Below are 6,187 nucleotides of genomic sequence, written 5' to 3'. Positions count from 1 at the left end.
ATGGAAGCTTTATATATACATTCAGACAAACAAACAGGTAGAGGATACGTAATTTTGTTTCTTTGTTGTCTGGCCCACACGCTACTAAACATATTCAATTCCCAACTTCCCCCAAATTCCAGAAGAGCTTCTGCAGGTACTTAGAGTGCCACGTTCCACTACAGTAGTGGAAACTGCTTCATTAGAGGTTTCTCATCTAAGTTCTATATGTCAAAATTTTGCTAATGAAAGAATCCTCAAATATTTTCTAAAGGTTCTCTTATACTTCTCTCACTGCCACAGGCACGTCTGACCCATATTTCTGTGTAAGAATATAGAAAATCAGAAGAAATGTATATTCATTTTAAAATAAAGTCATGATATATGTATTTATATTTGTTTATATACATACACATAAATACACACATATGTATATTTATCTGATCAAGCCATATCTTAAAACGCAAAAGTCAGCAAACAATTTGCTTATGCAAAAAAGGAAATATCTTTATTTTATTTGGTTTTAAGGTTTTACCTGCCCTGAAGTCTGAATATCTTAGTATTCACCAAATTCACACAGATTAAAAGTGAGTAGGCCAACACTCAAGTTACAATAGAAAGGGTGTTATGTTAACTAGGCTAATGCTAGCTGCAGTGGTTTAAGAGCTATGGCTGCTAACCAAAAGGTCAGCAGTTTGAATCCACCTGCCACTCCTTGGAAACCCTATGGGGCAGTTCTACTTTGTCTTATAGGGTCACTATGAGTCAGAATTGACGCGAAGTGTTTGTTTTTGTTAACAGTAGCTGCTAGAAAAAAGCCCCCAAATGTGTGTCTCAAACATGATGGAAATTTATTTCTTGCTTACGAAAAGGCTAGAATGAGTGTACCTGATCACCTTGTGGCTATCCTCCGGGCAACGATTCGATTCAGGCACTAAAGCTCCTGTCATCTCCTGACTACCCAGTGCCCTTGAGGACTAAAAAAATGTTCCTCTCAAGATGTTAGAAGGAGAAAGCGTGTGAAGAATCACTTGTGGGACATTTTTATTGGCCAGGCCTGGAAAGGTTCGTATTACTTCTGCTTATGAAAGGGTAAATACAAGTCTAAAAAAAAAGATAATAAACTTTATACTTTTCATGGTGCCAAATGGAAAAGAGAAATTTTCCCTTATCTCTTCTTTTTAGCATTTCCTTTAGAAAATCTAAAGTTGTAAATGCTGTCTCTGTCCGCTTCAGATGTATATAGACCTTTTTAAAAGCAAAATGAATGTCTTGCTAATTTTGCATCTCAGGCCTCTTGGAACCACCTCTTTGAAAAGTGAATGTTTAAGCCTAGGTACCTGGCTCCAAACTGTGACTTTCTGTTTGTTGAAAAGATATGAGAAGTTTTATTTCCCTTTGGATAAGGACAATTAACATACAAATACATTGTATCTACTTGGCTATATGAAAGAGTGAAATTTCTTTCTGTTTTTGTAATCTCTTTAATGCTTATTCAATATTAAAGTTGTTTTCCTTCCCTTTAAGAGGTTTTCTGAATAGAGAGAGATTTTCTGGGTTGGTAGGAAATTAATTTTTTTAGTTATCCCCCAACACTTAACATTGTATTGGCTAACACTCTCTCACATGCCCACACCTACAGGGGAATATAGAAAATATAGTTTACCTGTGTGTCCGGGAAAATAAGGACCCAAGTTTGATGAACAACTAGCTAGTTTCCACCATAGTCGGCCACCCTAATTACCAAATATCTGAGACATATGTCTTTGCCTGCGTAGAACACACTCCACCCCTAGCCAGGGGAGACAACCTAAAGTTCAACTTGCCACTGCATTCGGGAACATAGTGACTTAGTTCATAGACTTATTGATAATCTTGTCTGCCTCACCAACAGATAATCCAGCACAGATATTGAATCTTTGTTTACATTTTTCTTCTGTACTAGTAGGGAGCCCTGGTGGCACAGTGGTTAAGAGTTTGACTGCTAACCAAAAGGTTGGCAGTTCAAATCCACCAGCTGCTCCTTGGAAACCCTGTGGGGTAGTTCTATTCCGTCCTATAGGGTCGCTATGAGTTGGAATCAACTTGACGCAATGGATTTGGTGTTTTCTACACTGATATCTTCCATAATCTCTGGATCTGCCTGTGAAGGTGAGAGAGAACTGATTGAGTTTGGGAACCACCCTTTTACTTAAGTAACACTGTAAAAAAAAAACACTGTGGGAGGCAGTTATTCATGGTGGGGAAAGTGACCAGACATTGGAAAAGAAAGGCAAGTTATCCTTTAGCTAGGATGAGAAACAGATCCCAGTTTTAGTTTCTACTCTAAAACTGTCATGTAATGTGAGTTTCTTAACCACTCTTTTCTCAACATTCCCCATGTAGATTGAAGCAACAATATACTGAATCTACTTATCCCAAATGGGTACTAAAAAATGTTCTACGTGAAGCCCTGTTTCCACGATCTCTGTCCCCATAAGAGCTATGCATCAGCACACCTGACATGCTCAAACTCTGAAATTGCTTAACTTAACAAAGCACAATCTTTCTTACCTGCTGCTTTTTTCAAAACCTCTAAAACTAAGGCTCTCTGCCTATATAAATCCATCCAGCAACACCCACATCTGATTTGATTCAACTTTTCAGTGTTGACTGCATTTGATTCGCTTCCCCTTCTATGTCAACTCCCTGAGTGCTGCCTCCTCTAGTATCCTAGATTCCTTCTTGACGTTTTGCCTCAGAGCCAATCTCCAACCCTGGAACATCCTCACTGTTCCCCTTCCCAGTTCCTTTCCAAACCACAAAGTCCTGCTAAAGGAGGATGCAGGTCTAGACAGGTAAGGCAAAGTCCATATACCACATGATACTTTTCTATCCTTTAAAAATATTATTCTCTTCTATTTTATTTTTGATCTGCTAATTATCTTTTTAATACACTCTCAAAAGTGGTTTAGTTGGTGCTCAAGCTAATACAGTAAGTAAATCCAGAAATTAGAACCAAGTTTAGAAAAATAGCATCCCCTGAAAATGAAGCCAGAAAAGACTAACAGCCTGAAAGAGCTTAGGTGTCCACAGGCAAAACCATTCTGCAGCAAAGGACACTGAGGCTTAGAGAGTAATATGTGAGCCAAGATTCAACTCATGCCTATACTCTCAGTAAGCTACACTGGCTTCTTTCACAGTGACCAAGGATTTGACAAAGAAATAACAAGATGATATAGAAGGTCGTAACCAAATTATATATGAAAAGATTCATGGGAGAGCAAAAAGGAGAAAGGATGAACTTAATGGATATTTCTATCAAATGTGGCCACAATTTAATAAACTTTTTTGGGTAGGTAACAGTTTTATTGAGATGTAATTCACATACTCTACAACTCACACACTTAAAGTGTAGAGTTTAATGGTGTTTAGTATATTCACAGAGTTTTGCAGCCATCAACACAATTTTGGATTATTTTCATCATCCCACAAAGAAACCCCATACAAATTAGCTATTACCCTCAATCCCCTCAGGCGCCCCACCCCAGCCCTAGGCAGATGATAATCTTTCTGTCTATACAAATTTGTCTATTCCAGACATTTTTTATTATAGCCATCCTAGTAGGTATGAATTAGTATTATCACTGTGGTTTTGATTTGCGTTTCCCTGATGACTAATGATGTTGAACATCTTTTCATGTGCTTATTGGCCATTAAGATATCTTCTTTGGAAAAATGCCTATTCAGATCCTCTGCCCATTTCTTAGTTGTCTTTCTATAGAATAGTTCTCTCCTGATAATCTACGTAAAGTTTTAGAGATATATTGATGAATTATCATCTGTTATTTCCAATTCTCTTGTTATTTTCACTATTATTTTTCTTCATTACATGGCTATGTCCATTGCAGATAAGCTGGAAAAATGCAAATAAGTAAAAAGAACATTAAAAGTAACCAAAACTTTTCCATCAAGAGATGTCCTGTTACTATTTTTATGTATAGCATTTTAGTCTTTTTTCTGTAGGGAAATAGACAAATTTTTGTGAAAATGGTAGCAGCCTCTACATACTGCTTTGTAATATGTATTTCTCCTTTTGTTTTTAAACATTTCACTGTGCTTCAGGTGGAAAAAGTTTACACAGCAAATTAGTTTCTCTTTCAATAATTCATACACAAATTATTTTGTGACATCGGTTGCAATCCCTGCAATGTGTCAGCACTCTCCCCTTTTCCACCTCGGGTTCCCCTTTTCCATTTGTGCTGGTTTCCTTGCCCCTCCCGACTTCTGATTTTTGCTTTTGGGCAAATGTTGCCCTTCTGGTCTTGTATAGTTGATGGTTCGCAGGAGCACATTCCTCACACGTGTTATTGTTTATTTTATAGGCCAGTCTTTTATTTGCCTAAAAGATGACTTCCAGGAGTGGCTTCAGTTCTAAGTTAGAAGGGTGTCTTAGGGCAATAGTCTCCAGGGTTCCTCCAGTCTCTATAAGACCAATAAATCTGGTCTTTTTTATGGATTTGAGTTTTGTCCTACATTTTTCTCCCATTCTAACCGGGATCTTCTATTGTGTTCCTGGTCAGAGTAGTGGGTAGTGGTAGCCAGGTACCATCTAGTTCTTCTAGTCTTAGGCTAGTGGAGACTGTGGTTCCCTTGGTCTATTAGTCCTTTGGACTGCTTCCTTGAATCTTTGGTTTACTTCACTCTCCTTTGCTCTAGATGGATAGTTGTATCTTAGATGGCCACTCGTAAGCCTTTAAGACCTCAGACGCTACTCACCAAACTAGGATGTAGAACATTATCTTTATGAACTATGTTATGCCAATTGACCTAGAAGATCCCCAAGACTGTGGTCCTTAGCCTTCAAGCCCAGTTACTCAGTCGCCCAAGATGTTTGGTTCTATCTAAAAAGTTTCCGTAACTGTGCCCTCTGTGCTCTGTTATATATATGAATATACATGCAGTGCATACAAATACGTATGTAGAAATATCCACAACTATATTTTTATATGCACGTGGGTGTACTCCCATATGACCTTCAACACCTATTTAGCATATATATTTACCTATATGTCCACTCACAAATTGTTGTTACTACTGTTGTTGCAGGATTGTGTAAGTTACAGTATTTACCACCGTTGCCCTTTGTTCTTGTGTACCTTTCAGCGTCTTCCTTTGCCTTGGTCACGTTGTGCCATTGTCCTCCATATTGTGTACTGCCTTTCCCTTCACCAGAGTTAACACGTGTCTACTATCTAGTTTGTGATTCTCCCTCCCTCCCCTTCCTGTCCCTGGTAGCCACCAAATAATATTTCTGCAGGTAAACCTATTCTGGACTTTTTATAATAGTGGTCTTATACAATAGTTGTCCTTTTGTAATTGACTTAGTTCCCTCAGCATAATGTTTTGATTTTCATCTCTTGGGTCGCTATGAGTCAGAATTAACTTGAGGGCACTGGGTTTTGGGTTTAATAGCTAATGATCATGAGCATCTCTTCATGTTTTTTAGCTGCCTGAGTTTCTTCTTTGTTGAAATGTCTGTTCATGTCCTTTGCCCAATTTTAACTGGATTGCTTGTCTTTTTGATGTTACGGTGTTGAAGTTTTCTATAAATTTTAGAGATTAGGTCCTTGTCAAATAAGTTGTTGCCAAAATTTTTTTCCCCAGTCTGTAGGTTTCTTTTTACTCTTTTGGTAGAGTCTTTAAGTAAGATTAAGTATTTAATTTTTAGGAGGTTTTGCAGGATATATTATTCTTGGTTGGCAGTTTTTTTCTTTCAAGGTTTTATATATGTCACCCCATTGCCTTCTTGCCTGCATGGTTTCTGCTGGATAATCAGAGTTTAGTCTTATTGTTTCTCCTCTGTATGTGATTTTTTGTTTTTCTCAAAACTGTTTGCAGGATTTTTTCTTTGTCTTTGGTTTTAGCGAGTGTGATTTTGATATGCCTTGGTGTTTTTCTTTTGGGGTCTATCCTATATGGGGTTTATTGAGCTTCTTGGATGGTCAGCTTTTCATCATTCATGATATTAGGGAAGTTTTCTGTCGGGAATTCTTCAATGATCGTCTCTGTGTTTTCTGTTTTCTCTCCCTGATCTAGATCTCCAATCACTTGCAAATTTTTGCTTCTGATTGTATCCCACGTAATTCTCAGGGCTTCTTTATTCTTTTTTCTGATTTTTCCTCAAACAGAGTTGTATCCAAGTGTTTGTCTTCAATTTTGCGGAGTC

Source organism: Loxodonta africana, chromosome 9, assembly GCF_030014295.1.
Source record: "Loxodonta africana isolate mLoxAfr1 chromosome 9, mLoxAfr1.hap2, whole genome shotgun sequence".
NCBI classification, from domain to species: Eukaryota; Metazoa; Chordata; class Mammalia; order Proboscidea; family Elephantidae; genus Loxodonta; species Loxodonta africana.
The sequence above is the reverse complement of the archived record's forward strand: the minus strand, read 5'-3'. Positions refer to the sequence as shown.